The 20,788-nt window shown below is 40.0% G+C and overlaps 1 protein-coding gene across 13 annotated transcripts in view; it reads left to right on the top strand.

Annotated features, from left to right (window-relative positions):
- Positions 1-20,788, top strand: part of TENM3 (teneurin transmembrane protein 3) — a 1,030,160-nt gene that overhangs the window by 425,515 nt on the left and 583,857 nt on the right. The gene's annotated exons all lie outside the window — the stretch shown is intronic.

Here is a 20,788-nt window from a genome sequence, read left to right as displayed (position 1 = left end):
ATTAATATCTGTCCTTCTTGCTGCCGACACTGTCAAGGACACGCTGCTATGTATCTGTCCAAGCCTCCGTACAAAGAGCAAAATGCATTTTCCTAAACGCTTGAAAAGACTCTCTGTGTTCTCAGCTGAACTCTCCAAATGAGTTGATCAATTTCCATTTTTTATGGCGTATGTAAACAAAATATTATATTCTTTTGGAAGTACTGATTTACATTTTAACAGCTTTAGAGCCCTCTAATGGAATAAGGATTTAATTCATATATCAGAGCAATCAATAAAAACTGAGAAGGACACTTAAACAGCTTCACCCATCTGGGTCTGGCATCATGTTCAGCGCATAGAAAGTCCTTGACAGGCAGTTTATGATGTCTACTTTATTGTAAATCACATTCAGTCCATTTGTGATAGTGTTATTTCTATATACATATGTATATTTTTAATTTCTCTGATGCATACTTAAGTAAATGCTCTGGACTCTGTTCATACATAATACATTTCATCTAATTAATACAAAGTTAAATCTTTATATCCAATGGTAATACTAGCAATTTTACTCTCTCCCACCTCTAAAAACAAAAAACAACAAAACCTATGCACAAAAAGTTAAGAAACTTACTTTGTTAATGACGCAGTTGTTCCAGTTTAATCCCTGTTCATATCAGCGTTTGAGGCTTTGTTAGGGGCCTCTGTCGCAGATTCTGCCGAAAATACCGGTATCAATAGCTAAGCATGCTGTGCTATTGTTTCCAGTAAATTCATGGACAGTCAATGGGTTCTGTTTGGAGCCGGTTGTCTCCGTTGTTCAACCGAGCCTCACAACAAAATGCCAATTGCAGATGTGAACAGGGCCTACTCAATGGTGATAATAGAAATCTCCACTCAATTTTGTTTATTCCCAAGGACAGGTGACTTATTACAGCATGTAGCAAAAGGTTGTAAATACTTTGGGCAATCCTTATGTCGCATTGTCTAATAGTCCAGGGAAGTTCCTTCACTCTGGCATACAGTTGTCCAAAAACACTGATAACCCATCACTTGTTTCAGAACTGCGTGAAAATCTTACATTTCAGAAAGAGCAGAAAGAAAAGACTTAGAATCAATTACGAGTCCTCTGAATAAAAATCAGACATAGTGACATGTCCTCTTCTCCATAGCTACCTGCACTTACAAGTAAATTTTATGTCTGCTAATCCGTCACCATTCTGGTCTCATTAATGCCAGATTAAATAAATTGTTGGTAATAGCAAATAATATAAAAGTCTGGTTTTCTAGATTCTCCTCAATTATTGTTTGGAAGGGAGTTACTATCAGGATGGCTGACACAGCTGCTAATGCGGGGCCCAGAAATGAAGAAGCCCATCTTCTTTCCAAGGGGAAAATAACTGTCTTCTTTAGGATAGGTCCTTTCCGAAGTCAAACCTATGAAATTAGAATGCATTGATGATAAGGTCGGCCATCTCCACTATAAGGCCATGTTCACACAGAGTGGATACGCTGTGTAAAAGTACACATCTTATCCGCATTGGAACCCGCAGGGAATTCCGGCCGATAAACTGCACCAAATTGTGGTGCAGTTTTTCAGGCGGAAAGTCTGCTGCAGAAAACAGTGGTTAAAAAAACACCTTATAATAACCCCCGATCTCCGTAGTCATGGCGACACATCCCTCTGTTGTCCGAGCAGCCCGGCCTCCTTCAATGACGTTTCATCATATGTGACCGCTGCAGCCTGTGATTGACAGGTCGGCCTCCTAGGATGACGCTGCAGTCCATGTTACAAAGTTACATAGGTGACAAGGTTGAAAAAAGACACAGGTCCATCAAGTACAACCTATAATCCTATGTGTTAATCCAGAGGAAGGCAAAGCCCCCTTGAGGTTAATGCCAATTGCTTCATTTGGAGAAAAATTCCTCCCTGACTCCAAACATGGCAATCAGAATAAATCACTGGATCAACGTCTCATCTCCAGAATCTAGTACTCATAACCTGAAATATAATATTTTTCAAGAAAGGCATCAAGCCCATTTTTCAAATCTGACATGTCTCACTTTATGTGGTAAGAACTCTAGAATGCTTATACCTATCCAAGCAATTCTGAGATTGTTTTCTCATGAGACATTGGGCTTTATGTTAGTGGGAAAATTTGGTCGATATATTCTGTGTTTATTTGTGCAAAATAGCAAAATTGAGAGAAAATTTTGGAAAAATAGAATTTCTCTGAATTTAAATGCATCTGCTTCTAAGACAGATAGTAATACGACACAAAATAGTTACTAGTTCACATTTCCCATATGTCTACTATATGTTGGCATAATTCTTTGACCATTCTTTTATTTTTCTAAGCTGTTACAAGACTTAGAACATAAGCAGCAATTTCTCACATTTTGAAGAAAATGTCAAAACCCTATTTTTAAACCCTTCTATATTAGAAACTCCCATAAAACACCTCATTTTAAAAACTAGACCCCTCAAAGTATTCAAAACAACATTTAGAAAGTTTCTTATCCCTTTAGGCGTTTCACAGGAATTTAAAGCAAAGTAGAGGTTTAATTTCATTTCATTTCATTTTTTTTCTGTAAAACAGAAGGTTTTACCAGAGAAATGCAACTCAATATTTATTGCCCAGATTCTGCAGTGTTTTTTTTTAGATATCCCACATGTGGCCCTAGTGTGCTAATAGACTGAAGCACAGGATACAGAAGCAAAGAAGAACTTAGTGTATTTTGAGGCCTCCTTTTTATTAGGTCTGAAGAGGTCTTGTAGTGCCAAAACAGTGGAAACCCCCCAAAAGTGACCCTATTTGGCAAACTAAAGGAACTTATCGAGGGGTATAGTGGGCATTTCGACCCCACAGGTTTTTTGCTGCATTTTGTGGAATTAGGCTGTGCAATTGAAAATCTAATTTTTCCGAAAAAAGGTACAAATTTTTAATTAATAGGAATAAAGGAGAAAAAGCACCCTAACATTTGTAAAGAAATTTCTCCCGATTACGGCAATACCCCATATGTGGTCATAAACTGCTGGTTGGACAAACGGCAGGGCTCATAAAGGCAGGAGCACTATTTGGCATGCAGATTTTGCTGGATTGGTCTCTGGGCGCCATGTCGTATTTGCAGAGGTTCTGAGCTACCAATACAGGGGAAACCCCTTAAAAAAAAAACATTTTGGAAACTAGACCCCCTGAGGAATTCATTGTAGTTTTCATGGGGTGCATGCAACTTTTTGATCTGTTTTTATTCTATTTTTTAAGATGCAATTCTACTATAGTTTTGTATGTCTTTTCTTTTACAGCGTTCACCGTGCGCTATAAATGACATATTCACTTTATTCTGCGAGGTGATACGATTACGGCGATACCAGATGTTTATAGTTTTTGTTATGTCTTATGGCGTTTGCACGATAAAATATTTTTATAAAAAATCATTTACTTTTTGTCTTGCCATTATCTGAGAGCCATAACTTTTTTATTTTACAATCAAGAAAGCCGTGTGAGGACTTGTAGTTTCGATCACTTCCATTTTTAGGTACAAGCGACTGTTTGATCTCTTTTTATTCCATTTTTTGGGAGGTGAAGTGACCAAAAAAATGTCGATTTTGGTATGGCATTTTATTATTTTCTTTTATTGCATTCACCGCGCGGGATAAATAATGAAATACTTTTGAAGTTCAGGCCGTTATGGACGCGGCGATACCAATTATGTATAGTTTATTTATTTTTAATAATTTTTTTTTAATAATAAAGGACTGATAATGGAAAAAGGTGGATTTTTACTTTTAAACTTTTTATTTTTTGCCAACTTTTTTTTACTTTTTTATTTTGTTCCACTAGGGGACTTGAAGGCAGGAGGCCCCGAACATAGTGCAGTGTATTAGAGCAGTCAGCTATTCGCTCACAGCAAGCATAGTGGGTCCTGACTTTGTCAGGACCAACTAGGTTTACATAGATGGCATAGCCGGAGGCCATTTGTTAGGCCATAGCGACCATCGCTGCCCGCTATCATGTAGCGGGACGTCGATGGTGGTTTAACCCCTAAGAAGATGCTATCGCTATTGAACGCGGCTTCAAAGGGGATAATTAGCGGGGACACCACGATCGGTCCCCGCTGAAGGAGCTGCGGCAACTGCTGTATGAGGCAGCAGTTGTCACAGCTCCTGTATGTGCCGGCAAAATGGCTGATCCTCCCATGACATACTATTAGGTAATGGAGCACGAGCGATGCACTTCTCATTACTTTTTTCTAAACTGAATAGCCCCAAGTTTGATAACCTTTCTTGGTACTGCAATCCACCTATTCCCTTAATTACCTTGGTTGCCCTTCTTTGCACCCGTTTTAGTTCAGCCATGTCCTTCTGGTGCTCAAAATATTCCATATGTGGTCTGACTAGTGATTTATATAGAGGCAAAACTATGTTCTTGTCATGAGCATCTATGCCTCTTTTGATGCATCCCATGATTTTATCTGCCTTGGCAGCAGCTGCCTGGCACTGGTTGCTAAAAGTAAATGTGCTGTCCAACAATATCCCAAAATCTCTTTCAGTAGTAGTTTTACCCAGTGTTTTACCATTTAATGCATAATTGTAAAATTTGTTTCCTCAGCCCAAGTGCATAACTTTATATTTATCCACATTAAACTTAATTTGTAATTTCTCTGCCCAAACCTCCATCTTCCTCAAATCCCACTGTAATATTAGATTATCATCCTGCTTTGTGTTGATTACTTTACAGAGTTTATAATCATCTGCAAATACTGAAATGATACTCTGTAAACCCTCTACAAGGTAATTTATAAACATATTAAAAAGAAGAAGGCGCAATACCGACTCCTGTGGTAACCCACTGGTAACTGAGACCCATTTTGAGGATGTACCATTAATGACCACCCTCTGTTTTCTATCACTGAGCCAGTTGTTGACCCAATTCCACATATTTTCCCCTATTTTTTCATTTTATATACCAACCTTTTATACGGCACAGTATCAAACAGCTTTGAAAAGTCTAGATACACCACATCCATAGCCTTACCCAGGTCTAGTCTAGAACTAACATCCTCATAGAAGCTAATCAGATTAGTTTGACAGGACTGATCACTTATAAATCCATGCTGATGCTGCGTTAACAGTTTATTTGCATTGAGATACTCGAGAATAGCATCTCTTAGAAAACCCTCAAATATTTTACCCACAATGGAGGTTAAACTTATAGGCCTATAGTTTCCGGGCTCACTTTTTGACCCCTTTAAAAATATTGGCACCACATTTGCTATGCGACAGTCCTGCGGACCAGACCCTGTCATGATAGAATCCTTAAAGGAACAGTGTCATCACAAATTATTTTTTTATATGTTAAAGAGGTTAGTGCTTTATTAAAAACGTTTATATTCATTTGTGTGTTTGTGTTTTACTTTGTCTTATTTTTACACTTTTTCTTCCCTATGGGGGCTGCCATTTTTTGTTCCATTTCTGTCTGTGTCGATTAACGACACATACAGACATGGAATACGGCAGCCACAGTCCCATAGGGACTGCGAACGGCTCCCGTCCCATTGACTTCAGTGTACGGCGTCTGTGTGGGAACTGTGCATGCGCCGCTCCCACACAGTCCAATTCGAAATTGGCGCCGTCCGGCGCCATTTTCCTGTGGACCGGAAGTCGCGGCCGGACAGTAATATTACTACTTCCGGTCGCGGCTTCCGGATTTGTGCACTTGGACCAGCGGCAGCAAACGGAGCGGACGGGCCGGAGGGAGCCGCGGCGGCAGGAGCAGGTAAGAGATTTCAATGTATGTTCGTGTTTGTGTGTGTTTACTACTGTATGTAAACCTACTACACTGTGTGTTAGCTCAAAAAATGGCGACACACAGTGTAGGAGGTTACACCGTTCAAACCCCTCGTTTATCCCGGCACTAGCCAGGATAAAGGAGGGGGGGATGCTGAGAGCTCACTAGAGTGAGGGCTTTTAACCCAATGTTGCAATGCTGCAATTTTGGGAATAGCTCCATCTAGTGACCAAAAATGGGTAGTATTATAAATTAGAATTAATTTATAATATTTCCTGACTCGTGAAAAAAATAAAAAAAATTTGAACAATGTTTAATCACCCACACACTAAATGTTTAATTTTTTTTAAAAAAACATGTTTTTCTGGCAACACATTCCCTTTAAACATCAGTCTGTCTATAACGGTACTTAATAACCTGCAGAATGTGGGAGTGTATACCATCCAGACCCGGTGCTTTGTCTATTTTAGTGTTTTTATGGTGGCGTTGCACTTCTTGCTGGGATAAGCAGGTGACAGTTAATGGAGAATTTACTTTATCCCTAATCATGTCGTCTGACATTGGATTTTCATGTATAAATACAGTAGAGAAAAAGGCATTTGATAGATTGGACTTTTCCTCATCCTCCACCATCATTATACCCAGATTATTTTTAAGAGGGATGGTAGAGGCATTAAATAATTATAAAGGAAAAAAAAAGTTGTGTAAAAGACAAATAAAGGCAGCAAAGATTGAAACCGAGAGCTCCCTCTAGGATCATGGAGAGTTTCAAACTCCTTACAGAGACCCTGTAGATCCATCAGCAGACTTCAGGGTTGTATTCACAGCAGCCAACAATTTATTAGTCCATTCCAGAAAACAGTCAGTCATAAAACAGCCGGAGTCAGCTGTGGGTCAAGGTGAGATAATTTGAAATTCCCTGTGACCCTGTGAGTTATGTTAAAATCATTCCCATGGCAAAATAAAGTGTTTAAGATATGACTTATGCACACAGACATATTACAGCTCAGTGCATGAATATTTAGAGCCCAGAATGGGATTGGATCACGTCCTGTGAGATCAGAAGCAAGATCTTCTGATCCTGCAGGGTGGGTTACGATCCAGTCCTTGTCTCTTGATGGACAGTTCTCATGCACACATCCTTCACCGTTTTCACGTCCATTTAAAACGGATCCATGTGTCCGTTGTGACATCCGTGTGGTTTCCGTTGTCACTCCGCGTCCGTTCCGTTCCGTTTTAAATGGATGTTGTGCTTCCATTTGTCTTCCGTTTTAAACGGTCTTTTAAAATCCATCTTGTGTGTTGAATGCAGGGAACTTTGGCACGCCTGCCGTTGCTTAGCAACGGATCCGCGAAAAACGGACGGCACACGGATGCCTTCGGTGTGCCGTACGTTTTTTGGACGGACCCATAGACTTCAATGGGTCCCACAGTCACTGAATGACGGACAAAAGTAGGACATGCACTACTTTTGACGGAACGGATGAACGGAACCGTCAAAACAACAGAAGTGTGAATGGCCCCATAGAAATGAATGTATCAGGGATCGATCAGTTAAAAAAACGGATAGCGACCTGAAGAAAATAACTGAAGTGGGCATGAGGCCTTAAGGAAATGATATGTGAGTAATTTTCTCATAATAATAATAATTGTATGATATTGATAAATAGAACCTAAATATTGAGAGAGGTAAAAGTTAATAAAAGTAAGACAATCCCCTGTAGGATTTAGTTTAAAGCCTGGAACAGGAATTATATTTTAGGTTCACGCAATGTTTCCATTAAAGAAATCCAAAGGGAAAATGTCCAGTAGCTGCTGCACAGTATAACATCTGGCCAGCTGTTCCAGTGAGCTGTGTGTGACATTGACCATGCACCATGAATAATTAGTATGTACCACACATGCATTTTTAATTACTGATACATTTTAATGTAATTATAAACATTTGGCTAATATTTCCAAATTATCAATTGAATAATTCAGTATCTGACTGTTCACAATGTGAACTGCAACACTTGACATTGAAGTACGCGTTTTTATCCACTAAACGGAATTAGCTGTGGAAAGCGTCTTTCTGTAAGGTCTGTGGGTGATAATAAGGGAATAATATAATTCTATATAACTACCTGGATTTTCCTGTCATTATGTTTACATAATATTTTGATGATGGAATAATAAATGTGGTTTTATTGAAAGCTTTCTCGACTACATCATGGTCTACACTTTAAGTCCTTTCAGAATACTGGAAGTGAGAGCTTATTGACTGTGAATGGGAGGCATATGCTATTTACAGCACTGTCAAGGTAGAAACTTTTTCATTTTCTGGAAACCAGCACCTGCTGTAGTGGGAAAAGAGGGTCAGACTAAGAAAGAAGAAGGTGTAGGAGAAATCTTTTAAAGAGCAGCAGATTTATAGGTTCGTAAATGAGATCCAATAACATTGTTAAGGTTGCTCTCAACAACATTTTTCCACAAAACTATAATTTCGTAAATAGAGAGCTGAAGAGGAACTGAAAAAAACCCATAAAGGAGACAAGTCATAACACAAGTGGAATGGAAGGAGTTGAGATGCAGAAGACTTCAGCCGCAGCTGAGCAGGGCATACTGTATATACAATGTTCAGTAGGGTCCTTACCATGTAAACGTATGATCATCAGGGTTAATAAAACGCATTGTATGCTCAAATATAAACTATTGTAAATCCTAAAGAATATTTCCAGTGATTTGTCTAGTTTGAGTATAGAAGTAAATATGCAAAGTTTTCATTGCTTGCCAAATTTGCTAACTATTGTGAAAAGTTGGCATGGTCTCCAAAGGAGACAGAGTTAAGGCCAGTTGTATTATGTAAATTTTGGTGCAAATCTTTAACTGCTCATAGCAGACAGATTTAATTTCCCTACTGTCAGACAGGTCAAGTTGCGACAAATATTTTAAGAGACATGCACCTTTTAATAAATTTGGACCACATCACTCTAACTACCTTCTTTAATTGACCTTTCTTCACTTATTGACTTTAATGGGTTCCGTTGGGGTTCAGCCATGGTTTCTGTAATTTTGCCGTGCAAAATACCGCTGCATGCTGTTCTATTTTGTCCAGCAAAAATTACAAAATCTGTGCCGGAGGCTCCTAATGGAGTCTTAGTAAATGTGGGTCTATATGTGTTCAAAAATTTCATGACGTCGGTGGTGTAACAATTTTACCCCCGGACTCCTTGGACTGCCACATCAGACCCCAGAAAAGGTTTACGGTGCATACAAGGTCTTGATGCTGGACAGCATCAGGACGTTGTATGCAATACAGCACACAATGTTCAGCTCCAGGACGTTGTGTTTTGTGCCGCATACAACATCCTGCCATCAGGACCTTCTATGTGGTGCAGCGCAGACCTTTTGCCGGGACCGGATTTAGCAACCTGTGGGGGATTCAGGGTGGGACTCCTGCGGAGAAGAGGAGCATTGAGTAAATATCCTTTTATTTTTTATGTTTGAATTGGCGAGGGGTCTGATTTGGAGGGAGAGGCATGGGGCCCAGGCACGAGGCCCGGCTGTAGCTCTATATTGTTACGCCATTGCATGACATTATATTTTTATAGCTGTTTTTATACGATCGCTATTTTCCTTTTGCAATGAATGGAAATTCTTAGAGGAGGAGTTTCTGCCTTCCTCATCTGTACTAATCCAAGTAGTAGACTATGACAATTTCAGGAGTATATACAAGCATGACATTCATATAATTGAGAGGTAAAGAATCGAGTAGAGAGGCGGAAAGTTTCTGTGTATACTTTTATACAGGTTGGGTGACCGGGTGACCAAAGAGAGTTATTTAAAAGAAAAGTTATAGAATACCTTGCCTACCATTGTACCTGTTTCTGAGATCTGTTACATTTTTTGGATATGAAAAACAGAATGATGGATAGGTCTTCCGGGTTCTAGTGAGAACTAGGGGTTAGGGTTCTTTGCAATTAATTTTTTTATCATCCTACCAGCGCCAATACCTATGACGTATCTTAGGAACGACAAGGACAACTTCTTTTAAAATGACTTCTTGCAACTGGAATTTACAATCTAATAGCATTGAAATTTATAGAGCTCCTAAGCTACCTCATAGTACAATTCTAACTTGCTGTTCGTTGCATTTTTATGGGGAACAAACACATTCAGATTTGTCTCTCCAACAATAAGAAACTAAAAACGGTCACCTCCCATAAAAATGGGTCAAACGCATATTTTAAACAAGTCAAATTCCTTTTCCGGCCATGAAATCCAATATTTCTGCTGAATTAAAATGTGCCTGTTATGTGCTGGGTTTCTATTGACCCTTTTATCTCTGCGTGTGCGGACATCACAGTTTAAAAGTAACATAATTTGATGCTCTTTAAGAGACTCTCATATCGGGCAACATATTAATGTACAAATCAGTGACGGAGCTAATATTATTGCACAGCGAGCGCGTTCTGAAGTGAAGGCCTGACATCCGCCAGGGCTCACAGTCAAAGTCATTTTGATGAATCTGCCATACTAAATCACAGCATGAATTTCACTAACACATAGCCCGGCACACATTTCTTTTAAAGGCCTGTGTCCTGCTACATGTGAAACGAGATGCGGCAGGTTCTGACATAAAGAATAAAGATCAAACCATCTAGACTACCTACGGTGATGACATTGATGCAGAAATCATTAACACTCTAAGCTTTTTGCGCTTGTGATAAAATATTTAGAAACAATTCTGCTTTTGCCAACTGCACCACTCTTTACAGTACACCATGGTTGGCATATTACTGCCTTCAAATATTTAATAATGTTCGTAAGGTCATGTAAATTTTCTTACTTGGGGAAGCTGTGTGGAGCAGTTTTATTGTTTGATGTCATAGCCAAGCAGTAACAGGTGTGGAAAAGCTATACACAGCAATTACCCATCGCTTCCCAATGGGCGACCGGATGCTGCTCTGGTAATGCTGTCTGCCCTAGAAAAGAAGGGATATTACAAATAAAGAAAAAATTCATGTTTTATTCAATACCTCAATCCGATGGTTTAAAAGAACAAAAGACTTCTGTGTGAATTCCCATGAGGCTTCCATTTAGTGTCACTCTGCCCCTCCTTCCAGTGCTAGTGCATGAGAAACAATACATTTTGGAAAGGGGAGGAGCTTATGTTTCTTTTGTTCTGCCTTGTAGTTTCTGCAGTAGAAACCTCTCCCCACTATGCTGTCTACAATGGAGACCAGGAAATTTAAGTCACGCCCCCATCAGCTGAAGATAAAGATGAACAGGAAGAAATAGACTTTTTATCTGACGGATTTCTACAATATTGTCTGTTTTGGGGAATTGTAGAAAGCTGTGGAGACTAAAGGGGGTTTTATACTGGGCGATTATCATACAGACAAGCGTTCATAGAACGCTCATTGCCGATAATTGCCCTGTGTAAACAGGGGAACGATCAGCAGATGAATGAGAAAACACTTGTTCATCTGCTGATCGTATCGTTTAAAAAAAGTAAAATATTATTGTTGTTGGCAGCACATCTCTCTGTATAAACAGGGAGACGCACTGCCGACATGATAATAATGTATGGGGACGAGTGACCGGAGTAACAACCGCTCATCCCCATCCATAGCTCCGTGTGATAGGAGCAAATGACCGCCGATCAACAATGTCTCGTTGATCGGCGCTCGTCTTACCTGCCAAAATCGACCGGTATAATAGGGCCTTAAGAAACCGCTAAATGTCTTCTTTGTCCCATCCATTCCTTGATTTAGTGCTCCTTTAAACTAATCCTGGAATATTATATGTAGAATATTATTTATCGTTTAGTCATGATGCTCCACTCATCCCCCTTACAGAGCTATTGTCAGGAAATGATCCGAGAATGTGGGGCATTTATTTTAACACAGCTGTTTTTTAAAAGACATATAGACGTTTTAGTGCTATCCATAGGAAATATAATTTTCTCAAGCAAAATCCTTGGCGTCCAACTAGCTGCGCTTTAAACGTTCTCAAGGTCACTTGGGAGGCTCGAATACATCTATTGAACAGACAATAAATCTTTCTAAACCTCGCTTAAACTGAGCTTATTGACAAGCTCCAAGAGACACATTTTATGCTTCCACCTTGTGTCAGATTCACCCACCATTAACATATCCTAACAGTTATTGAGGGACTTCATATCAGTCATGAGGGAGGGTGTTTGGGGTACTAGACCGTCCTTGTCCTATTAAGACAGTTTACTTTCTGCTGAAAAACGTAGCGAACAAATCAACCACATAGATTCCCCAGTCATGTGCATTTAAAAGAAACAAAATATATCAATATACTGTTTATTTTACATTTCATAGCGTTGCTTTTGTGTTTATTGGCGTTACCTTGACTGGTTTCTAATATATATAATATGTCACAACACCATCAGATCTGTTCTATAAAGCAAGATTTTTATACCTCACCTATAGTTCTTTTCTCCCACAATTCCAAGCACTGCCGTTTCAAACACTCTAGGAAGGCATATTATCTATACTCATCCATTCTTTTTTGTTTATGAAAAAAAATACCAAAAATTCACTGAAGACTGACACACATGTAAAGCAGTAGATGAAGAGATCAGAGTATAGCATAACTGCATAAAAACCACAGGTGTCTAGGCCATTCCGAGTAAGAAGGTCACCTATTACTCATATAGGACACCAATTGAAATCAGAAACAGCTTAATAGAAAGTTTAAAACTTCACATGAGGACATCTGAGTGACTTAGGCTATGTTCACACAGAGTATTTTGGGGGAGGAATATCTGCCTCAAAATTCCGTTTGGAACTTTGAGGCAGATATTCCTCTCCCTGCACGCCGATTTTCGCGGCAATTATCGCGCCGTTTTTCGCCCGCGGCCATTGAGCGCCGCGGGCATAAAACAGCGAGAAATACGCTTTCTCCTGCCTCCCATTGAAGTCAATGGGAGGTCAGAGGCGGAAGCGCCCGAAGATAGGGCATGTCGCTTCTTTTTCCCGCGAGGCAGTTTTACTGCTCGCGGGAAAAAGACGCCGACGCCGGCCATTGAAATCAATGGGAGGCGTTCTCGGGCCGTTTTTGCAGAGTTTTGCAACGCGGTTTCCGCGTCAAAAAACTCGGCAAAATACCCCGTGTGAACATAGCCTTATATTTCTGCCCATATTATTGCTTACCCTGCGCATGTTAAGTTTCAGCAGTATTGTTTTCCTTTGCAGTTTCAGGTTGACATAACCTACAGTATGATATTCTCCAAGACTAGTGTCCTATCTATTGATAAGATTAGAAAAGGTCCTATCTGTAAAACACAAGCAGAATGCAGTGACAATATTTAAATAAACTATAATGCTCTTCCAATATATATACAGCAATAGCATAAAAGGAGTATAACCCTAAAATAAACATAACACCAGAATAAGTTTTTTCCCTACTGCTAGTTCTTAAAAATTTTATTTCGTATTCTGTATTTAGAGATGACGGGAACAACACTAGGAAACAACTAATATGTGCAATATTTCAGTTACAAAAAGGGGTCGGAGTCTCCTTAGGTTTCCACAATCCTGAATGTATATTCTCAAACCCATATTCATGCCTAACTCTGCAGATTAGTTATGTGAAACTATTAAAACTATTTGTGAGTGGTATATGTAATGATACTATATAATGATATATATGATGATACTATATGTAATGATGGCCAAATACAGTTAGGTCCAGAATTATTTGGACAGTGACACAATCTTCATGATTTGGGCTCTGCATGCCACCACATTGGGTTTGAAATGAAACAACTGAGATGCAATTGAAGTGTCTACTTTCAGTTTTAATTCAAGGGGTTGAACAAAAATATCCTGTGAAGCATTTAGGACTTGCAACTATTTTTCTATACAGCCTCCTCATTTAAGGGGCTCAAAAGTAGTTGGACAAATTAACATGATCATAAATAAAATGGTGTTTTTTTTAATACTTTGTAGAAAATTGTTTGCTGGTAATGACTGTCTGAAGTCTGGAACCCATGGACATCACCAAATGCTGGGTTTCCTCCTCTGTGATGCTTTGCCAGGCATTTACTCAGAGGCGTAGCTAGGTTCTCCAGCACTCAGGGCAAAGATTCAGTTTGGCGCCCCCCCCAACCTCTTTCCTGACATCTTTTTCCTTCCCCCTCGCCATGTTTCTTTTCTCTACCAATCAATGACATGTCATTTATTTTCCACATTTTTTTATGTAACTCGAGCATAAAAACATTTGTACATTTTACAAGCAATATACATAACACCAGAACCAAGCTCAGTACATATATATACAGCACCAGAACAAAGCTCAGTACATAAATACAGCACCAGAACAAATCTCAATACATAAATACAACACCAGCACAAATACAGCTCAATTTAGTGCAACCCCTGCCGTATAGGTTTGCACTAATTTGTTTCCAGCTCCCAGCATGACCCGAACAATGGTAAGGAAATACTGGGAGATGCTTTTTCACAAAAAAAAAATCATATCATAATCATACCACCCATCATCTCGCTGCAGATCATACAGTGACTACATTACTGATTAGAGGCAGAATAAACATTTTCATTAAGTGACTCACCGGTGACGTATCAGATTCTAGTTCTTTTTCTCCATCCGGTCTAGACCTCTATGATGACTTCTCCCGGCCACGACCTATTTCTGCAGTTTGCCGCTCAGATGTCTTCAGCTTCTCACTTTTCCAACATTTCTACACCTATAAACAAAGATAAAGTTCTCATTATACCACACACTATGCCCCTAAATATAATAGCGTACCATGCACCATACACTGTGTCCCACACACACACACACACACACACACACACACCGTGCCCCCTGTAGATAGTGCCTGCCATAGAGCCCCCTGTATAGTGCCCTCCATAGAGCCCCCTGTAGATAGTGCCCCCATATAGCCCACCCCTGTATATAGTGTTCCACAAATAGCTCCCCCTATAGTGCTCCACAGATAGTCCACCCCTGTATATAGCCCCCTGTAGATATAGCCCATCCCTGTAAAGGATTTGCCAGACACAGCTCCTGTGTCGACGCCCGTGGTTAATCAGCCTACATCTTTTCCTAGGTCTGCTAGAGTGACTCGTTCTGCTACCACTCAGGCTGGTAGGCTGAGGAGTGGGAGAACCTATCACAGCCTGGCCAGATGGTCCTAGTTAACGCCCTTGGTCTACTTATACCTTCATTTGCTGCTGTGATTCTTTTGCTTCCTGGCTCTGCTGTTCCTGCTATTACCATTGACCTCTGCTTCATATTGACCCTGGCTTTACTGACTACTCTCCTGCTCTGCGTTTGGTACCACGTACACTCCTGGTTTGACTCGGCTCGTTCACTACTCTTGTAGCTCACAGTGTTTCCGTGGGCAACTGCCCCATTTCCCTTAGCTTCTGTGTACCCTTATCTGTTTGTCTGTCGTGCACATATTGAGCGTAGGGACTGTCGCCCAGTTGTACGCCGTCGCCTAGGACGGGCCGTGCAAGTAGGCAGGGACTGATTGGCGGGTAGATTAGGGCTCACCTGTCTGTCTCCCTACCCCGACATTACAACCCCTGTATATAGTGCACCACAGATAGCCCACCCCTGTGTATAGCACTCTGCAGATATAGCCCACCCCTGTATATAGTGCTCCATAGATAGCCCACCCCTGTATATAGCCTCCCTGTAGTTATAGCCCACCCCTGCATATAGTGCTCCACATATAGTCCACCCCTGTATATAGTGCTCCACATATAGTCCACCCCTATATATAGTGCTCCACAGATAGCCCACTCCTGTATATAGTGCTCCACAGATAGCCCACCCCTGTATATAGCCCCCCTGTAGATATAGCCCACCCCTGTATATAGTGCTCCATTGATAGCCCAACCCTGTATATAGCCCCCCTGTAGATATAGCCCACCCCTGTATGTTGTGTTCCATAGATAGCCCACCCCAGTATATAGCCCCCCTGTAGGTAGAGCCCCCCGTAGATAAAGCCCCCTGTAGATAAAGCCCCCCCATAGATGAAGCCCCCCTGTAGATAAAGCCCCCTCATAGATAAACCCCCCCAACTTAGATAAAGCCCCCTGTAGATAAAGCCACCCCCATAGATAAAACCACACACTTTTTTATTACAATAAAATAACAAACTATTTAAACTCACCTTAATCCCGTCCGGCAGCAATGGAGACCTGCTCTCTTCTGCACAGGTCTCCTGGGGTTGAATAAAGCGTCTATGAAAGGCGCTGATTGGCTGGGCAGAATGACTTTCCCTGTCATTCAGTGCCTTTCAACGACGCAAGCGGTGCAAAGTATCGCGCCGCTTCACTCGTAGAAAGGTGCTGAATGGCCGGGCACGGAACGTACCCGGCCATTCATTGCTTCTCATTGTACCTGTGTCCTATAGACGCAGGCACAATTATAGTGCAGGAGGGGGTGGCGCTGGCGCCCCCCTCAAAGTTGCACCCAAGGCACATGCCCCGCATGCCCCCCTAGCTATGCCCCTGCTTTACTGCATCTGTCTTCAGTTGTTGCTTGTTTGTGGGTCATTCTGCCTTAAGTTTTGTCTTAAGCAAGTGAAATGCATGCCCAATCGGGTTGAGATCTGGTGATTGACTTGGCCATTGCAGAATATTCCACTTCTTTGCCTTAAAAAACTCCTGGGTTGCTTTCGCAATATGTTTTTGGTTAATGTCTATCTGTACTTTGAAGCGACGTCCAATCAACCTTGCTGTATTTGGTTGAATCTGAGCAGAAAGTATATCCCTAAACACTTCAGAATTCATCCGGCTGCTTCTGTCTTCAGTAACATGCATGCCCATGCAATCACACTGCCTCCAGCATGTTTTACAGAGGATGTGGTGTGCTTTTGATCATGAGCCATTCCAAGCCTTATCCATACTTTCTTCCTCCCGTCATTCTGGTACAGGTTGATCTTAGTTCCATCTGTCCAAATAATGCTGTTCCAGAACTGGGCTGGCTTCTTTAGATGTTGTTTGGCAAAGTCTAATCTGGCCTTTCTATTTTTGAGGCTGATTAATGGTTGGTACCTTGTGGTGAACCCTCTGTATATGCTCTCATGAAGTCTTCTCTTTATTGTAGACTTAGATACTGATACACCTACTTCCAGAAGAGTGTTCCTCACTTGGGTAGAAGTTGTGAAGGGGTTTTGTCTTCACTGTGGAAAGGTTTCTGCGATCATCCACCACTGTTGTCTTCTGTGGACAACCAGGTCTTTTGGAGTTCATGAGATCACCAGTGCGCTCTTATTTTTAAGAATGTACCAACATTCCTAACATTTGTGCTATCTCTCTGATGAATTTCTTAATTTTTTTCAACTTAACGATGGTCTGTTTTCAGTTGCATTGAGAGCTGCTTTGACCTCATGTTGTGGGTTCACAGCAACAGCTTCCAAATGCAAATGCCACACCTGGAATCAACTCCAGACCTTTTACCTGCTTAATTGATGATGGATTAATGAGGGAATAGCCCATGCAGCCCATTAAATAGCTTTTGAGATAATTGGCCAATTACCTTTGGTCCATTGGAACAGAGGCAGCTACATATTAAAGAGCTGTAGTTCCTAAACCCTTCCTCAAATTTTGGATGTGAATACCCTCAAATTAAAGCTGAGAATCTGCACTTTAAGCCCATATTGATTATATAACTGTATATTCAAAATGTTTTGGTAAACAGCTAAAATGCCAAAACTTGTGTCACTGTCCAAATAATTATGGCCCTAACTGTAGGTTGCTTCAAAGCTGTCCAAGAACAGATACAAATTAAGGTTTATTCTTGGTGAAAATCGATTATCCACACATACAAATTATTGTTATCATTTATTAAATATTAACACTTTGATTAAATATGAAAATTCAATTATTTATAGTGCACAAAATAGAGATGGCTATTGCTATTTCTAAATTATTTATGAAATTTGTAATGTATATGATAAGAAAGGGGAAAAAATATAAGTTTCCCAGAACTTAATAAAAGATCTTGAGTTAGGGACCCATAGATACAGGTGATTTTTTTTTAAAGGGATATCGTTAAAATTGTCCTTCTCGCTTGGAGGAATGTACAAGGCATCTAAGCAACACTAGTGGCTGCCTTTTACTTTTTCCTCAGTTGGTTTAAACAGAAATTGATGCCTAGATGTATTTTCTGTCATTGACTTGCACATTGCCCTATGTTTATTTTATGGAAAAGGAAATGGTGAAGTCCCCTTTCGGTTGAAATTCTCTATAAGATGATGACACATATAGCTATATATATAGCGGAATAGAACGTAAAGGCTGGTCGCGCTCAAATAAATGCTGGTGCCCCAAATAAGATATGCAAAAAAAAGGGGTATATGAAATAATGCAATATGTGGACTCAATCATTTTCCCCCAAAAAACAGTCTTTAATTGAAATCATGGCACATACAACACAAACCATATTAAAAACATGCAAAAAGACATTAGTCAGCAGACACGGTAGTGCAGACCCTAAAGAGCTGCCACCTCCCGGATCTTCCCTTCATTATGATGCAGAACGCACATATAACACTAATGTAACAAAAGTCAGAAGTATACAGCTCACAGTAACCTCCAGAACTTCCATTAATACAAAAAATACATGGATAAGAAACATCAACATAAATTTTTTACAGTAGGTTTATGATAAATAATAGTATCACCCATGAATTGAGGGGTGACGCCTTCTAACCCCACGTGTATTGCCACCTGTCGGGGCTTCCTAAGCTTTATTTAGTCATCTAATAATATTCTTATTTAAAGAGGCTCTGTCACCACATTATAAGTGGCCTATATTGTACATGATGTGATCGGCGCTGTAATGTAGATCACAGCAGTGTTTTTCATTTAAAAAAACTATCATTTTTGATGGAGTTCTGACCTATATTAGCTTCATGCTAATGAGTATCTTAATGAACAACTGGGCGTGTTTTACTTTTTGGCCAAGTGGGCGTTGTACAGAGGAGTATATGACGCTGACCAATCAGCGTCATACACTTCTCCCCATTCATTTACACAGCATATAGTGATTTTATTACCTCACTATGTGCAGCCACATAAACACACTATAACGTTACTCAAGTGTCCTGACAGTGAATATACATTACCTCCAGCCAGGACGTGATGTGTATTCAGAAGCCTGACACTTCGCTAATACAATCCCGACACTACACCACAGCAGGCGTAATCTCGTTTGAAATGACAGTTTAGAGCGTAATCTCGCGAGATTACGCTTGCTGTGCTGTAGTTTCGGGATTGTGTTAGCGAAGTGACAGGAATCTGAATAGACGTGACGTCCTGGCTGGAGGTAATGTATATTCATTGTCAGGACACTGCAGTAACGTTATAGTGTGTTTATGTGGCTGCACATAGCGATATAGCTATATCGCTATGTGCTGTGTAAATGAATGGGGAGAAGTGTATGACGCTGATTGGTCACTGATTGGTCAGCGTCATACACTCCTCTGTACAACGCCTACTTGGTCAAAAAGTAAAACACGCCCAGTTGTTCATTAAGAAACTCATTAGCATAAAGCTAATATAGGTCATAACTCCGTCAAAATTTATTGTTTTTCTAAATAAAAAACACTGCTGTGATCTACATTACAGCGCCAATCACATTATGTACAAGATAGGGCACTTATAATGTGGTGACAGAGCCTCTTTAAGTTTATTAGGTTTAACAATTACCACTATTCTTAAAGTTCTCACTATAGTAGAAAACATAAATTCCATTTAATTTTATCACCCTGATGTTTGGGAAATTTCACTCTGGCCTTCTCTCACAGTGTTATAATAGACATGGAAAACAAATACATTGTAGGTATTCTGTCCTTGACCAGCACTCTATGTAGCATAAAAGTGCATTTACATATCAGAGTGAGAATGAAATTGAAGAATTGTAAACCCAATCGTAATATATATATATTTTTTTTTTACTTTTTTTTACACAATATAAGAAAAAAACCTTCCTACATAGTTGTCACGTTTCTCTTTTTTTCTCAATTACCTAAATACCAAGACCAACATAGTGTTTAAATTTGCCTATAGCAGCAAAGGGATTTTATTTCCTGGTTTTCCTTTATATAATTATTCCTGATATACCTAGTAGACACGATCGTCTGCTGATAAAAGAGACTAGAAAATGCTCAGATACTGCTGGTTAAGCTGGAAGCACGAATAACTGTCCAAATGTTTTGCCTAAAGCCCAGAAGCAATTAGGAAACATCCTGACAACAAATCCAGACAGACTCATTACTCATGATTTACAAATACTTTCCTGAGGACTAAAAAACACATTTCGGACGAGTGTTTGGAAGCCTGAGGGCATAACTGGGGCACGCAACATTTCTCTAAATTAAATGGTAAGTGGTTGGTTTAAGAACACATAGAGATATGCAGGAAATTTAATAGGTTCCACAGTGCATAAATTTATACCCATTTTGGGCATTTTGTATATTATAACAATATAAATTTTTATCTTATTGACATCCAGAATTGCGTGTCAAAGAAGGTTTCCGATTAAAAACATTCTTCTTCCCAAGTTGAGGTGCTGCAATTTAAGTTCAGAAAACTCCTGGCCTTGGGTTAGTTCCAATCATGTACGTTATAATTACTTATGGACTTGGTACTGGGTTGTAAGACAAAGTATATAAAGACTGGTGGTTTATCCTGCCAAGGGTATACGGCCTGATTTTTAAGTTTGACTGGGGATCAGTGTTGAATTTAATACATTAAATAACATTGTGTACTGCAACTCATATCCTAAATTTGAAAATGTTATTGATTCAACGATATTATTTACCCCCATACAAGACTTAAAAACCTAACTACATTTAGATACTATTTTCTTAGTCAGTAGTACTAAACCCCTTGCACTGTGTCACACAACTGCATTTTTTTCCGCGTCGAACCCTTCTCCCTATGATCAGGGCCTGTTCTCCCAGCTTTTGTGATTTCCAGGCACCTTCTTGCTACTTCATATCATGGGCAGTC

This window comes from Rhinoderma darwinii, chromosome 1 (genome assembly GCF_050947455.1).
Source record: "Rhinoderma darwinii isolate aRhiDar2 chromosome 1, aRhiDar2.hap1, whole genome shotgun sequence".
NCBI classification, from domain to species: Eukaryota; Metazoa; Chordata; class Amphibia; order Anura; family Rhinodermatidae; genus Rhinoderma; species Rhinoderma darwinii.
Note: the sequence above shows the minus strand (reverse complement) of the source record. Positions and strands in the feature narration are given on the sequence as shown.